This window comes from Sinocyclocheilus rhinocerous, unplaced genomic scaffold (assembly GCF_001515625.1).
Source record: "Sinocyclocheilus rhinocerous isolate Xijiao unplaced genomic scaffold, SAMN03320098_v1.1 scaffold2844, whole genome shotgun sequence".
Classification (NCBI taxonomy): domain Eukaryota; kingdom Metazoa; phylum Chordata; class Actinopteri; order Cypriniformes; family Cyprinidae; genus Sinocyclocheilus; species Sinocyclocheilus rhinocerous.
Window position 1 is genome coordinate 88614 of NW_015633174.1, and position 17982 is coordinate 106595.

Below are 17982 nucleotides of genomic sequence, written 5' to 3' on the forward strand. Positions count from 1 at the left end.
ATTCAGTTTTTTTTTTTTTTTTCAAATAAATGCTGTTATTTTGAACTTTCTGTTCATCAGGGCAATTCTATGACTAATGTACCACAGTTTAAAATTATTCAGCAGCACAACTGTTTTAATATTGATAATAATAAGAAAGGTTTTATGAACACGAAATGAGCATATTAGAATGATTTCTGAAGAATCATGTGACAGAATACTAACGGCTGCTGAACAGCTTTGCAATCACATGACAAAATAAAATTTTTAAATTTATGAAAATGCAAAGCAGTTATATTAAATCGTAGCAACATTACACGTTTACTGTATTTTTGATCAAATTGGTGAGCACAAGATGTTTTGCATGAGCATTAAAAAAAAATTGCCAGCCCCAAACTTTCACACAGCAGTGTGAAAGTCATGTACTTGACAAATCGTTGTAGTCCTAACTAACGTTAGCAATGTGCATCTTAAAAGCACACAAAAATGCTCTTCTGAATATCCAATAGAATGATTTCTAACAATATTATCACACGAAAAGCCATGAAGAGAGCTAGCAGTTTTCTAGTAATTTCTGTGGTAAACATTAGTGAAGAGACAGAATTTCCTGAGTTAAAGGGATAGTTCACCCAAAAATGAAAATTTTATGTTTATCTGCTTACCCCCAGGGCATCCAAGATGTAGGTGACTTTGTTTCTTCAGTAGAACACAAACGAAGATTTTTAACTCAAACCGTTGCAGTCTGTCAGTCATATAATGGCAGTCAATATTACAATATTACTGTCTCTGAATTGTAATGCATTACACTACTTTTGAGTTACTTTTGAGTTACTTTCATCCAAAATATCCACATAAGTATTGTAAAATGCCAAAATGTAGTTTATTGCTGTTCATACTACATTCAGTGGAGTGTAATGTGGTAGGTCTATATAGCATAAAATATATGAAATCATATTTAGATACCGGTATGTAGGTCTACATTAATGTTACGTTGTAGTTTAGGTTAAAAAATATAAGCACAAATCGCATTATTACATTCATAAATAACACTGGTAAATAAAGCGAAATATTATCATGTACAAACAATAAACACAATACCTAGCCTATAGGCTATTTTGAACGGTTTCAGAAGAAAACAAGAATGAAAAATATAAATTGCTAAACAAGCCAAAATGAATTAGGCTAATTCAATGCGAAACTGAAAGCAAACGGCGTTCTCGCGCAGCCTACCTCTCTCATTCGGCATTAATCCAATTAAATGTGTCCATATTTGCGATGTATTTGAATGCTTTATGTAATCCAAGCTTAATTAACGCACTTAAAAAACATCCTCGTCACATGAGCAAATGTGTGTTTGGCCCGAGCTCAGGCTGATCGACACGGATTGTACTACGCAGTAGGCTACGCACTATTTAAATTAACCAGTGTATCTATATGTTTGGTTGACTGTATTTTATTCTGATAATGAACAGGCTACAACGTTTGCAATGCTGTATGTGTGTGCGTGAGGCGCCGGCGCGATCGAACAGCGGAAACAAACAACAAAAAAATACTCTGTGCCCATTGACTGCCATTATATGACTGACAGACTGCAACGGTTTGGGTTAAAAATCTTTGTTTGTGTTCTACTGAAGAAACAAAGTCACCTACATCTTGGCTGCCCTGGGGGTAAGCAGATAAACATCAAAGTTTTGACAAAAAAATTTTTCACAAGTTTTTGGGTGAACTATCCCTTTAATATACATTTTGAAGCTGTTGTGTGCTTTTAAATCTTTCTAAAAGAGTTGCAACATAAGTACTACAAACAGCACTGTGCTAGATTGTGCTTGATGGATCTTAGCTTTAGTAGCAACTTGTTAGCAACTTTCATTCTAAAACCACACTCAGAAAAAATGCAGTTCTAAAAATTCCAGAGGCGAATAACCTTTCTGGGTTAGCAATATAATCACATATGATTACGAGAACTCATGTAGCCAGTAAATGTTTGTTCTTTCTCTCTCCTTTTCTCTCTCTGCCGTGTGATTTTGATAGCTCAAAGGCTGTTGACTGAATTTTGTATTATCATTATACATTTCAAATATATTAGCAAAATCATTGCTGTGAGCCAACAGCCTTTGAGCTATCAAACTGTAATTTTCCAATTCGGTATGACAAGCCAATCATTCAGTGATTAGCAATATGGACTATGCCACATGGGGCAAGAGATCGGGTTAGTAGTTCATGTCAAGTGACTTGTGTTTGCCTTTCACTACAGGGGAAAGAATACATCTATTTCCTGTCTCTGTGTGTGTGGGCAATATCAATATGGCAGATTTGGAGGGAAGGGGTAAACACTGAGAGTCAGTGGTCACGTCAGCGGTAATCTGTCTCTCTGTAGGGGTGGGTGGACAGATGGAGGTTAGACGGTTCTGCTCAATACAACTAACCAATTGAGCATGTGGACCTGACAGCTACTGCAGGGGCACGGCAGGCATGAGGGCTGAAATGACACATTTAGTATGATTTCATGTTGTATAGTGAAAGAAAATCAATAAACGAAAAGGGATAGAGGAAATGAGATGAAATCAACAACATACCACCGTGTTCTGTGCTGTAGGCTATGCACTAATGCCGATCAAAAGTTTGGGGTTTTTAAAGTTTTTGAAAGGAGGCTGCGCTTATTTGATCAAAAATACAGTAAAAACAGTAATATTGTGAAATATTATTACAGTTTAAATAACTGTTCTTTTTTAGTATATTTAAACATTTAATTTATTCCCGTGATGCATCGCTGAATTTTTTAGCAGCCATTACTTCAGTGTCACATGATATTACAGAAACCTTTTTTTTTCTTACTAATATCAATGTTGAAAACTATTTTTCTGCTTAATACTTTTGTGGAAACTGTGGTACTTTTTTATTTATTTATTTGTTCCTGTTAAAAACATTTATTTGAAATATAAATAATTTATAACAATGTGGATGTTTTTCACTGTCACTTTTAATGAATTGAATGCATCCTTGCCGAAGAGAAATATTAATTTCTTTCAAAAACAAAACCCAAACTTCTGAATGGTAGTGTACACATGCTACTAAAATATGCAATAACACAAAATTTTCTTGTCATTTAATTTCAGTTTGAGCATGTCATCAACTATACCATTTACTTCAAGTTTTATTAGAATGTGCTCACAGTTAAAGGGCTTGACCTAGAAAGTTTAAGCTAGAGCTGAATGAGAGAAAGATGTGGAACTTCTCCTGACTGCAGATAATGCAATATGCTAATTCTTATAAAAGTGAAAAAAGACTTACAGTATGACTAGTTCACTCAAAAATTACAATTCTGTCATCATTTACTCACCCTAATGTCATTCCAAAAGTGAACTAACTTTGACTTACTTTCTTCTGCAGAACACGCAAGAAGAAAGTTCAAAGAATTTTGGTAACCATTGATTTCTATTGTAAGGACAAAAAGCATTTCTCAAATTCTTTTTCCTTTTTGTTCCACAGAAAAAACTAAGTGATACAGGTTTGGAATGACATGATGGTGAGTAACATGATGACAGAATGTATTTTGGGTGAATTATCCCTTTAAATATATAGCACGCAAGTCGTATAGACTATTTTTGTGATTCTTTTTCTTTTTTTCATCACCCTTTCCTTGTATACAACAGATCACCTGGGACAATGTTTTTTTTCAGTTCCAAGTAAAAAGACAGTTTTAGGGTAAGTAAATGACAGAATGTTTGGTGGAACTAATCATTTCAGAAATAACAGTGAATTCTTTCGTGTTACAGTAGGTATGAAATGTATTAGCCAGCAGCATCATGTTGGCTGTGAGGCATCACTACAGTCTACAGCTAGGGGTGATTCTCACACTCTCGTTAGTTTTAATCCACTTGTCTGGCGAATCCCATAATGGACAGACAGATAGGGAAAAAAAGCCAAAAAAGTGTTTTTCCAGATTTGTCTTTGCAACTGGCAATTAATCCCTGGAAAGGAAAAAGTTGTTTAGAGGCCAGATGAATGGAACTGTCAGTCTCAGAGCAGGTGGTTGTGCGTCTGCGTGCGAGCTTGCCGTCTTTCAGCCGCGCTGAAATCTCAGAAGTAATGTCTTTGGTTCTGCTCTTTGTCTCGCCTCGTGCTCGCGTTTCCATGCCAGGTTGTTGCTTTTGATTCATCCTCAAATCCCCTCACATTTAAAGAACAGTGAAAAACATCTTCTTTGTAATTCTTTAAATGCTCACATGCTGAAAGGGCCTTGAGCTCACAGCTGTATCCTTCGCTTATGGATATGCATTCAGTGAATGGATGTGTTGTGCATGGGGGGATTTTTCTGCATCGCTGCCTGTGTTTTTGTTCTTCTATATTGTGAGGGAACAGTGGCATGTTGTGTGTGTGTGTGTGTGTGTGTGTGTGTGTGTGTGTGGACGAGGCAGCGTGTGTGTCAGTGCGCTTTCAGCAGTATGCGCTTCTTCACAAGCCCGGACAGAGGCTGAAACTTTGCCTGCCTGCAGGCGAGACGGGATGCGCTGGTGAGTGTGACGGACGTTTGGAGCGCAGAGCCAGCGGGACTGGCTGGAGAAACCAGTGCGTGGACAAGAAAGCGGTCCCGTCAGGCCCTGCTGTGTAATGCCAGGCAGTTCTATACATTGTGGGACATTTGGGATGCAGAAGATGCTGTTATTTTTCTTGTTTTGCAGTGTGTTGGTTTTTCATACATATGAAGGGGAGTAGAGACCTCCACTATACTGTGGTGAGTAGGGATGATCTAATGCATAATTCTGTATCAGGATACACCAAGGTGCGCTCGAACATGCAGTTGAATTTGCTGTGCTTTTCCAGATACATGTATGTTTTGCAATGCTTTTGTCCCGTAGGAAAGAAATGAGATGTCTTAGTTATTTCTTCTAGAGAGCGATGAGATTAAATGGAATGCGAATGAAGACTTTGCTTAAGTCTGCTGCTTGGATTTTACCCCAGACAAAAGACTCATAACATCGCATGTGTCTCCTCTAGAGTTTTAAAAGAGATCTCAACAATTACGATTTCAATATGAAAGAGATTTCAGTATGAACTCAAATATTTATTAAGTTTTCCAAGACTGTATTATATGAGCTATACCATATTATTCTGTTTGTGGAGGGACTACTTGAATCAATTTTGTTACATTAACTGAAAATGAGCAGGGGGTTTATAGTTCCAAGTAGGACTGGGCGATATGGCCAAAACGATAATTTTTTTCATATCAGTCGATATCGATAATTATCACGATAAATGTCAAACCTTTATTTCTTTCAAGTTTAAAGCCAGATTTTTGCTCCAAAGTGAATGTTGTAGAAACCAGACCATTAATAAATATATAAATTAAAAATTAAAAGAAAAATTTATTTATTAGTTTCTGCATGTTCTAATGTGATATTGTTTCAAATCAAGAAACAGGTTTGGGTTGCCTGATAATATTAATAATAATAATATCACTTTTTTAGCAGAAGAGCAGTAGCCTGTCATCTTTATGGACTAAAACTGTCAACACTAATGACCCAAGAAACAAACTGAAAAGACTCCCCTATTCACAAGCACACACAGTCACATGCATATAAACAGTCAGACACACACAAATCCCTGTCTGCTTATCCAAGGATACGCCAATCTAATAATATAAGGATCAACTGGTTTGTTTTTATGACTTTATAGGGATTTTTTCCCTGAGAACAGAGTGGTTTTGTCTAGAGTACAGTCCCCTGTGACGTACATAATGACCTCTGCGCTACAGTGTAACCTTCACACTTATCCGCTCACTTTACCATAAGACGAGTAAAGCAGGGACATTAAATGCAGCAGGTCACAACTGCAAACAAGTGCTTAAAGTTGGGTAAGAAAATATAGAAGACAAAAATGCTAGGCAGACTTGCAACAGGTTCTCACAGTCAAGTCAGGTGATATAATAGAGACATGTCACTTTCTGGTCATGTTCCATGCTAAATAATCTAGTGTTCAGTGTATTTAAAAACTGCAGTTTTAGTACGAGTTGACTGATATAAACATGTGCATGGTGTCCATCTTTCTGTTTGAATATGGAACCCCACAGCAGATTTGACCATCTGTCAATCAATGGGGTTTCCAAGCTGTCCAGTTTGGACTTGGCCCTTTCAGTTATATATTGTAGTTCTAGTCCTAGTGTGTGGGTGTGTGTTTGTTTTGGTGTACTACATGGTTTCTGTGTGAGTTACGATAGCCTAATGTCTGGATAGGTGAGTCATTGAGAGATAAATGACCCACCACAGTCATTTAGTTATCCATGAACACTATGTGTCAGCTTACTGTATAGAGTATCTTTTTTATCTTTTAACTTCCACAGAGAAGTTCTTACAATTACAAAGACCTGTATATATAGTAGTATACTTTATATATATAGAGAGAGAGAGAGGTAGATACGTGTATATATATATATATATATAGAGAGAGAGAGAGAGAGTGTTTGTGTACGTGTTTATGTGTGTCTATATAACAAAATATGCATAAAAGTATTATAAATCTAGATTAAAGTACAAATGCAAAACTGTAGGCTGCAAGAATAGAATAGGTGTTTGCTGAATTGTTTAAAGTAAAATTAGACACAACACAGGACATTAAGATAGTTCAAGTTATTCAGTGGCCTGTATTTTTATGTCTCACAGGCTCGTTTAAAATAAAATATGGCGTTGACTGGGTCCATTTGGTAATTAAATTCTTTTGTGGCTTATTCTGCTTTTTATTTCTTTTCTGCATCAAACAGATGTTCAGATGATGTTGTCCTCTATTGCCCGTGCAATGTGCTTATAAAATATTAATCTCTGTTTTGAATGCATTTGAATTTGAAATGCTATAAGCATTTTGATTACATACTGACTAGTTATTAACACTAATCTCATTCAGCCATATTTAATATATTTTTTGTCTAACGATACAGTGTTAAACTTCTGTTCCATATTCTAGATGTGCATGTTAGGATGAAAGCAGACCACCCACGTCTGAGTCTTTTGTTTCAGGTAATCGTGCTGATGTAATGCTTTGGAGTGAACCTGTTTAATCTTGTTCTTAACGAAACTTTTAAACAGACATACAGCATATAGGCGACTCTTTTCGTCTCGTCTCTCTCTGCTTTTTTATGTATGGTTCATTGCACTTAGTAGAGCAGTTCTGCGCTCATAAAATATGATATGTATTATTCACGTCTTCCTCTATCACTAATGCTCCAACATTTTATGCCCCCATGAAGTCATGCTAGCTCAGAGGTGACAGACATTCATCTAATCCAGATCCAGCTGTATTTTTCCTCCTTTCCATTGTCAACATCTTGCACTGAGCATCTTAATCAAATATGTTTATGTAAAGGAAAGCAGCTTACTGTGATTTCACCAAGTAGGACATGTTTTTGGATCAACATCCTTGGTCTGGGCACAACATTATTTTCGACCAATCAGATTTTAAGGTTTGGGGTAGACCTTAGAAATCAAATATGTTTATGTAAAGGAAAGCTGCTTACTGTGATTTCACCAAGTAGGACATGTTTTTGGATCAAACATCCTTGGTCTGGGCACAACATTATTTTCGACCAATCAGATTTTAAGGTTTGGGGTAGACCTTAGGCTTGAACAACATGCATATCAACATTCATAATATCCATCTGATTTTAGTGATAGGCTATGGTTAGGGATGGGATTTAGTGAAGTACATTTCACCATACTGGCGTGTACTATAAAAACTGGGAGAGTTTTATCATTGCATTTTTAATGTCTGCCAGATTTCCCCTTTTCATTACACAGCAGATCTGAATTTGGTGGCGTACCAAGTCACATGCTGCATTTCTGATTTGATACAATAAATTTTGTATCATGTGAGAAGTACATAACATATTAGCCCTATTAGCTCACTCATCCATTCATCCTTCTGTGACTCCCATGGCCCCACAACCTTCTAGAAACCACTGACTCACATACACAAACATACACATGACAGAGAATGTCAACATCGGGCTTGTTTTTTCATAGAACAAAACTTGAAATATAATCCAAATGTTTATTACTTAATTAAACAGTGTCATTGCATTGAATGGATTGATGAATCTTCTGACTTTGTATTCATATCCACAGTAGTTACTGTTCACTCTTAAAAATAAAGGTTCTTTATTGTAATCTATGGTTTACTGAAGAATCTTTAACATCAATTAAACCTTTCATTTGCCCAAAAGGTTTCTTACAGTGGGGAATAAAGTAATACGATTATTACAATATTCTTGACGCTAGGAGAGAAAATCTTTCTTTTTAAGAACTTTTCACTAAACGTTTCTTTGGAGAACCAAGTTGTTGTGTATATAACATCTAATTTCACTTTACCAGGTGATTTGCAGCCGTAGACATTAGTTAAAATTATTTTACAAGCATTTACTTGCTACATTGGTGAGAGACAAAATAAACACACTTGTGGGTATATACAGTATATAACAATAAAAAAGACCTTCATAAATCGTCTAGAAAATGAATAAAATCATGAAAAAATTGAGAAATTACCAGCTAATATCATTTTTGCTAAATTTTGTATTATAAAAATCCAAAAGAATAAAGGTCAGATCTTAGTGATACCTGGTTTTCAGGAAATCCTACATCGGTCTCTAAAGTTATAGTACCTCTTCTAAGAACAATCGCTAACATCTCTTTATCATGTCAGGTCTGTAGGAAGACAGTTTCTATGCCTCTGTGAAGGTTCTTTATTGTCATCTATGGTTCCAAGAAGAACCTTTAACATCCATGGGACCAAGGTTTTTTGTAGTCAAAAAAAGGTTCTTTAGATTTTTTTTAATGTTCTAAGAAAACCAATGATTATTTTAAGAACTGTTCATTGAAAGGTTCTTTCTTTTATGGCATTGCTGCAAAAATCCTCCTTTCAGAGCCTTTGTTTTTAAAAGAGTGCTATGATTGACTAGAGAAGTGGATTCACTTTTTAAATCTCACATGCTGTAGGCAACCGTACTCCTGAGACAATGTTAAGCACAGTTCAAAGTTCTGGTTAAAATTCAAGAGTTTCTCTGACCAAATACTCCGGTCAACGACACTGAGAATGAAAGCAGTGCTAGAACAGGACAAGAGCTTACCTGAGCTTTGTCTCCTTCAGTCAGTTCCTCTCATAAAGTGTGTTTCGCCCGGATGTTTTTGGACTTTCATGCTTCTCTATTCCATCCTTCTGAGCACTTCAGTGAATTTCAAACCTCTTTTTTTGTTTTATTCTGTTCTTGCTGTCTCTTCTCTCTCCTGTTTTCTGTGACGGCGGTTTTAAAGTTGAGGTGGCGTAGCTGCTTCTCCAGACTATCTAGGCAGGAAAGGAGGTTGTAAAAATAAACTGAGTGTGTGAGCGAGGGAGGTGAATGAATTCGAAAGTGTCTACATGCTGTGTGTGGATGGAGTGTATGTATGAGTGAATGAACAACAGAGAGAGAGAGAAAGAGCACAAACGCGTCGCCCCTGAGGGAAATTCCTCCCTCCCTCGCTTTCTCCATCTCTCTCTCTTTCTCTGTATCTAGCCCCCCTCCTATCATCCATACTATCGCTCTGCCGCTTCCCCCAGCCTCTCTCTCTCTTTCTTTTCTCCATATTGTTTGATTTGCTTTTCATCGCCTTTTCACATCCAAATACATTAACTCATTCTTCACTTTGTCTCCAAATGTCATTTTTTTCCTCCTCATATCCCACGTTCAGAACAGCCGGTTTCTTTTTCAGCTCTCAGTTTTTCTGTTCAAGGGCTTTGGAATGTATTTGCCCTAGAAAATCCCCAAAATCATGAATAACTTACAGGGTGCTGGCTCACAAACACACAGGGCACAAATAGATGGGCAGCACGTATAGCTCGAGTGTCTGTTAATCTCCAAATGCACAGCACACATTCACTGTATGACGGTACATTACCCACGCTGGAATAATAATTGCGTGTGATGCAGAAAGTACTTTTGGATTTTATTATTTTTTTGGCTTTTTCTCTGCATGTGTTGTGAATAAAACATGATAGGATTTTTGACGGTTCTCCTATAAGCTTGCACAGCAGAAAATAGTTTGGTAGTGTGTGTGTGTATGTATTTTTTTCGCTTGACTTTTAATTGTTTTAAAAGTTTATATACACATTCACACTTCATGTATTAAATTAAATAATAATATAATAATAATAATACTAATATATAAAATCAATTAATATAATCAATTAAATTACATATAATTTACCAAATGTGTATCAGGTTTTATTGTTTTTTTTAAATGTACATTTATAAAATTTGTAGAGAATATGAATATTACACTTTTCAGTCTAATAATGGATAGCTTTTCTAGCAAACTGGTTTGGTTTGGGTCTTTTGAACTCTTTTTTTTTTTTTTTTTTTTGAACTACATAATATTCTAACTTTGTTGAGATTTTTCACTAAAGGTCAAAATGAAATCTGTTATTTCATTTACTTCTTTTGTATATAATTTTTCCTGTAAGAATGTCCTACTTAATTAGTAACAGTAAAGGGTTAATTGACCTAGTATGTGATGCTAAGAGTTTGCAAAGAACATGAATATGAATGTAAATTAAAATTATTTCTCTGAAATGACTGCAGTACCTCTCTGCCCGGGTCTGACTACACCTTCCTCCACTTTCGCTGAGGTCTCAGTCGGATTATGGATTACTACGGAGTCTTATTATCTCTCTCACCCATATGAACAGTAATGTAGTGTGAAGGGAAGGGGTTGAGAGTTTAAATGAAGACCTCCTGCTTGTTAAGATCTCAGAACGCACACCTCCCTCAATCCCCACATTTGGGTTCCTGCATCTCTGCTTCCAGACCTGGAGGGGGGAAAAAACTACCGTGTGATGTCGCACCATGAGGGGGGCGAGTTTGTCTCCCGTTCTCCTCTTCCTCCTTTGAGACATCCAGAGCTCCTCAAACCCCCAGCCTTGTTAGTGAGCATGTCTGATTTGGCCCTTTCGCTGTGTGTCTCACACTTTTTTCTTGCACTTTCGGTGCCGCTCTATAGAACCTAGCGTCAGCTGTGATCACAGTCATCTTTCATATTTTTTTCACGATTCCTACAATTTTCTCGCTATACAGAGAACACTGTGTTGAATTCTGTCTCCCTCTCTGGCATCATGATCCTCATCCTTTCCATTTCTCCCTTTCAGCGAGATGCTTATCTTCCACGGATTCTAAATTCCTCTTCCTTCATTAAAGTTTCTTTTTGTTTCTCCTCCGTAGGCTGGATTTAGAGGAATCGGAGGGGAGTCAGACCACAGACTCACAGAAGGGGGGTCATTCTTCAGGTTCAGCCTTCAAACAGAGCGATTGTTTGTGGAGTTCCACAATGTTCCTCTTATGAATCTTTTGTACGTTCGTCTTGGCCTGGCTGGCTGAAGATTAAAAGGCAGGCCTGAGTTCTGAAAATAGCATTACATGGCTGTCAGCTCAGTTTTCACTCTATTTATTATTTTCATTCAGTTCTCTTGATTCATACAGTATATTAAAATTTTTCAAATAAGAATGTCTTTTATTTGGCCAATACAAAGATGATAGCAGAGCGCAAGTTTTTTATGCTATTGAGGTCGCTTTTCTGTAGAAAATTCTCAGAAATGTAAATAAGGGATCTTATTTTGCAAATAAAAGCTTTCCATGAAATGATGGACTGTTCACCCAAAAATGAAAGTTCTTAAATTCATTTATTCACCCTCATTACGTTCCAAAACTATGATTTTCTTGCTTCCATCGAGCACAATAGGAGATGTTAAGTAGGATGTTATTTTGCTCTTTCAGTGTAAGTGAATGGTGACCAAAGGCTGTCAAGCTCCAAAAAAAGAGCAGTAGCCCATATGACACATGCATGCCACTATATTTCAAGACTAAAGTTGTTGTTTACTGATAGTCTTACTGATTTTGGCCTGTTGTGGCACATTAGTACCACATGAGAACATGAGAATCTCTCTTTTTTTTTTTTTGTATAAAAATGACGTCAGACCTGGTATGATACCTCTTGACGTTTCATATACATGAGAATCTCTTTTTTTTTTTTTTTGTATAAAAATGACGTCAGACCTGGTATGATACCTCTTGACGTTTCATATTTAAATAGGCATGAATGTAATTTCAGGGTCCCAGACGGTGTACACTCTTAAAAATAAAGGTGCTTCACGATGCCATAGAAGAACCTTTTTGTCTAAATGGTTCCATAAAGAACCTTTAACATCTGAAGAACCTTTCTGTTTCACAAAAGGTTCTTTGTTGTGAAAAAAGGTTCTTCAGATTACAAAAAGGTAAGAAAGAGATGGTTCTTTAAAGAACCTTTGACTGAATGGTTCTTTGTGGAACCAAAAATGGTTCTTCTATGGCATCGCTGTGAAGAACCTTTTGAAGCACCTTTATTTTTAAGAGTGTAGGAGTGTCAACATCAGGTTGCCTGTGAAAATAAGCAATTAATAATGCAAGTCAGGATACAACCTCCAGACAACATGTCTTCTTCATCGCCCACATAACCAAGAAAGGTACTACAAGTTCACCATTCAAACACAGATAAAACCTCACAAGTCCACGTGTTCCCATTAAGTGCTTTAAGACATGGACTATCAAATAATTAGATCCTGAAAAACAATTTTTTTTTTTTTTGCATTAGAACACCTTATAATGACAATTCTTTAAATACATAATGGAAGTGAAATGGAAATGCATTTGCATCCATCTTGTAGCTTTGAAGCTTTTAAGAGCAGATATATAAGCACGTATTTCAGGAGGAGTTATATAGGTGCTGTTTGTTATTCTTAAAGGCATTAGGGGTGTTTATGGTATAAATGAATTATCTAGATATCAAAGGGTTAGTTCACCCCAAAATGAAAATTATGTCATTAATTACTCACCCTCATGTCTTTCCAAACCCGTAAGACCTCCGTTCATCTTCGGAACACAAATTAAGATATTTTTGATGGAATCTGAGAGCTGTCTGACCCTCCCATATCCCGAGTTACTGTCTTCCGCCATTTTGGAGAGTGTCACAACACATACGCACGCTTTACCCTAAGTGTAAACAACGCTGATTACGCCGATTACGTTCATGTGCGCGCTTTCCCCTCTAACGTAAACAACGCCAATTACGTTCTTGGGTACTCTCCAAAATGGCGGAACTTGGGGGAGAAGAATTGTTAAATAAATCATGTTATTTTAGTTTTCTTTGCGCACAAAAAGTATTCTCGTAGCTTCGCAAAATTGAAGTTGAACCACTGATGTCACATGGACTGTTTTACCGATGTCCTTGCTACGTTTCTGGACCTGGGAACATTTCAGTTGCGTTGCTGTCTATGGGGTGGCATGCAAGAAAAAAAAGTTAAAAGAAAATCACATTTTACATGAGGCATTTTTTTGTATAAATAAAAATCGACTGTTTTGAAGTTCTCAGTGTCATTGTGATTGTATGATTAATGGTTAATGTGTTGTTGAGCAGCTCTTTGAGATGTATGGTTCCTTTCAGTGTCAACATCAATTTATGGCATATGAAAATAAAAACGAGAACTGCAAAAGGGAACAGTAAAAAGGTATCTCTTTGCTCTTGCATTGTAATGATTACCATACATTATACATAGCAAATCACTCTGAGATTTCTAGTATCTGCTTGTTTTTAAAAGGATGTGCTGTTCTTTTACAGCCTGCTGTATGTGCATTAGCAGGACAGTCGTAAAATCTCTGCTTACATTGCACTGCCGACCAAATGTGCAGGGCAACAATAAAAAAACAAATTCTCAATGCGGTACGGTTTACTTTCCTCCGAGACAGTGGGGCTCATAAATAATATGACTGAACAAACTTGCAAACGTGCTTAAATTTCTTTTTCAAAGGAAGTATCAGAAATGGGACAATAATGTCTGGATCGCTGACTCAGTAAGGATAATTTCTGCTCACGCTAGTGCACTGATTGTTCCAAAGGGACCAGTGGATGCCAGTAATGTAATATTAGCATAACATAGGCACACACTAACACAACAATGTGGTATTATAAGACTTTCTAAAAGGATTTGCTAAAAATGTTCTATGCTAGCTAATGCTACATTGTACCTCAAATAATCCCCCAGGATTTGGCTAATTCATGCAGAGGGTTTAAATGGCAAACATTAACACATGTAGTTATTTATTGTGATTATATACCAAATAAAATACTGTTCTTTTGATATAAGCTGGATTCAGCACTTTAAATGTGGTTTAATTAGGTTATGCTGTTTACGTTCGGTTCTGCTAAAGGAATAGGTCACCCAAAAATGAAAATTTGCTGAAATTATGGGAATATCTGTTTAAAAAAAATGTCTGGTTAGATCTTTTACCGTTTTTCCATGTCCATAGTACGGGAACTTACTGTTAACCTATTAACAGCTTTTTTTCCGTAACGTTTTTACAGCATTTTACAGTTAAAATTGCACTCATTTTTTATAGTAGGGCATCCAAGATGTAGGTGAGTTTGCTTCTTCATCGGAACAGATTTTAGTTTGCTCACCAGTGGATCCTCTGCAGTGAATGGGTGCCATCAGAATGAGAGTCCAAACAGTTGATAAAAACATCACAATAATCCACACCGCAGTCTGTCAGTTAATGTCTTGTGAAGCAAAAAGCTGTGTGATTTTAAATATATGTATTCTTTCTATATAAAAAGTCAGCACTATTGCACTATTTACCAGACGCAATTAACAATCCTCTAATACTGGCTACGGAAAGCAGGCGGTAAACCTAATTTCATTTCAAAGAGGTGTCTGTGTATGCTTTCTATTGATCGTAGCAGCAGTAATTCATCAAAAGATGAAGAGTTTCATAACCAGGCACACAGTGTAGACAAGCGGACGTTTGGTGTATCAAAGAGCTGATTCAGGTGTCTGGGCTGCAGAGGTGCAGTGATGCTGTACAGTACAGATCAGGATAGTCTGCTGCATCCTGAACAAACAAGCAATTATAAATGACCTGCGTGACAGGGAACTGACCACAAATTGTGTTCAGCACTGATTTTTCAACTGGCGTAATGTGTTCTTTCTTGCGAAATGTTTTGCACAATTTCCCCTGAGGGATTGATAAATTAAAGCTCTATGTCTATAGCTACATCTAGTCTACATCTATAGCTATAGGGGAAGTCGTGGCCTAATGGTTAGAGAGTCTCGTACCGGCAGGGATTGTAGGTGGGGGGAGGGAATGTACAGCACTCTCTCCCACCTTCAATACCTTAAGCAAGGCACTGAACCCCCAACTGCGCCGCAGCAAAAAATGGCTGCCCACTGCTCCGGGTGTGTGTTCACGGTGTGTGTGTGTGTTCACTGCTGTGTGTGTGCACTTTGGATTGGATAAATGCAGAGCACTAATTCCGAGTATGGGTCACCATACTTGGCCACATGTCATGTCACTTCATTGACATTTTAATTTTCATTCCATTCCAGTTTACATGTTTTAGCATCCAAGTATAATTGTTTCATGCCAGTTGAGTTGAGTTTTCATTAACAATATGGTGAGGAAGACTGTGGCAGTGTTTGTAAACCTAAAATGATCTCTTCTCTGGAGAACCACATGCTGAGCTTGTTATTGCATCAAGTTGCAGGCAAGTGCCCAGGGCTGGTCCTCAGATGAACAAGCCCCAGGGCAATCAATGGACAATAAGCTAATAGGAAGCTAATACCGCTAGGCTAATAGTTTCTGCCAGAAGACACCAGATAACAAGGGTTTCGGTTACAGTTAAAGAAGTGAAAGTGTTATAGAAGTTTTGTTGCGGTGTAGCTTTTCCCCTCTGTACCAGACACATGCTGCTATCATACGGTGGACCTTTATGTTAAGAAATGAACAGGTTGTGCTGAGGGAAGGGGGTAGACTTGCACACCTGTGTGCAGATGTGACTAATTACCTTGTATGTGTGAGAGTCTGTGGTTTCTTTCTCAGGAGAAAAAAAAGCCATTTGGACGATGAGAAGCGCGTGTTCCGCTGCTCTGTCACTGGGGCTGGTGCGAGGGGCACTGCAGGGGCGCTGGACAATTACCACAAGTCACACAGCATCACCTCAATCAGAAGTGGCCTGGAGCGGCACGCTTTCCTGTGGCTCTATTTCTGGGATGGTGCAATAAAAGGTGATACATGCAACGTCCTATCAGTGACATAATTTCTGCCAGATACATACACATGTGCAGAAAGCAAAAGCATAGAAGCGCTAAAATGTTCCATCGTTTTACAGTGGTCATGTCAAAGTTGTTTGGAGGTGTATCATGGTAGCACATTGATTTTCTTTAAAATAACACATAAATGCAATTGAACTTGTATGTGTTAATCATTTAGCACCATGGTATAGGAGAGACCGGGGCTTGTTGTCACACAGGGAAGTTGTTACAAAGATTATATCCAAGTAAATGTGAATAGTTTGTAACGTTTGTTTTAACTGTTGTAATTTTTTACACTTCATCATTTGTGATTTCTGATTGTAAATATAATATTATATAATAGGTTTAACGCATTTTACATCTTTAAAGTATGAACCTTTATAGAATCTTAATTTAAATGAATGAATGAATCCAATATTCACTGCGGTAAGACAACCAGTGTTATTTTAGTATTATTTATATACCACCTAATAATTTTCATTAATATTTTTATTTTTTATATTTCAGTTCTTACTCTCATTTTAGTATTTTTCAGTACTTTTGTTATCTGCTTGCGCCATTTTTGTTAATTAGTTTTTTTTCCCCCTATGTTTAATATTTCTATTTATTTACTTAGTTTTAGAGTTTTAGTACTTAAACTAGTACTTTTTATTTCATATTGTCACCAAGGCAACATTTCTCATTTTCTGTTTGTTTAAAGTTTCAATTTTCATCTAATATTTATTTTATTTCAGATTTATTTCAATTAAAGAAAAAAGTTTTAGTTTTAGTTAACAGTAACAACACTGATGACAACAAACTATAATGTCACAGTGCCTTTGTAAGAAAGGAAGTGGGAGTTGTTGTGCATGTGTAGGAAAAAGAAAGCGTGCGAGAGGAATAATGAAAGAGAGAGAATTGTCAAGAGCATCATTGTGTAATGCTAATGGGCACCATTCCCCTTACAGCTAATATCTAATGAGTTTTCATCAATCATCTCACTTATTGCTTCATTTAGGAGATTTGATAAGGAGACTGTGAGTGTTTGTGTTAAAATCAGTCATCTCAGTCCTCCGGTTTCTCTGGTTTCTTCACACTAAAGCCCCTAGACCTCTCATGGACGTCATTTTGGAGCCCCTACAAGGACACGGCCCCACACTGGAACAGGTCTGCTGGGGAAATGTGTGAATGTGTGTGTGTGTGTGTGTGTGTAATGGAAAAGGAGGGATTAGATCCATCATATTACAATCCGGTTAGAAGGTTCAGGTTTTCAGTGTGTGTGTATATATTTGTGCATGTGTATTTATGAGACGTTTCAATATAGCACACTGAATGTCCATTTTCCATGTAGTATTGGATCTTTTTTTTTCTGAGAAGAAGCTACACAACTGCTCAAAACAACTGTTGTTGTAACAAAAAATGCTAATGCAATCCCCAAGTCACCGAATCATAAATTCTCTCTCCCAAACATCTAAGGTTTTCAGAAATCCCTGGCAACCACATAAACAACCCACAGCTTGTGTGGATGTCGTTATGCATGTGTATAATAAAGACAGACAGACATACAGACGAAGAGAGAGAGAGAATGAGAGAGAGTCTGCTTTTGATAAGGGAACATAAGCATGTGTCACATACACCACCCTTCCCTTAAAGAATAGCTCGGGGCGGGGGTGTAATCCATGCAATCGTTTTTTCAACGTGAAACTTTACAGGGATTGAAAGAGAGAGAGAGAGAGACCCAGATTCGGAATGAGACAGACGCTACGACTGACCTAAGAATCCCTTCATTAATAACACTTAACAGTACGTTCTTAATGATGCGCTGTAGCTTGAAACGTTCCAAAAGTCTTTTTGTGTTTCGGGGGTGAATGGGATCGAAATCAGACA

The 17982-nt window shown here is 37.1% G+C and overlaps 1 protein-coding gene across 1 annotated transcript in view; it reads right to left on the reverse strand.

The window, feature by feature from the left end:
• LOC107743334 (heparan sulfate glucosamine 3-O-sulfotransferase 1-like) overlaps positions 1-9443 on the reverse strand; it is a gene marked incomplete at its 3' end in the record, with an annotated part of 17336 nt that extends 7893 nt beyond the window's left edge. The window contains exon 1 of the mRNA XM_016556503.1: positions 9092-9443. The remainder of the gene's footprint in view (positions 1-9091) is intronic.
• Between the last annotated feature and the right edge of the window lie 8539 nt (positions 9444-17982).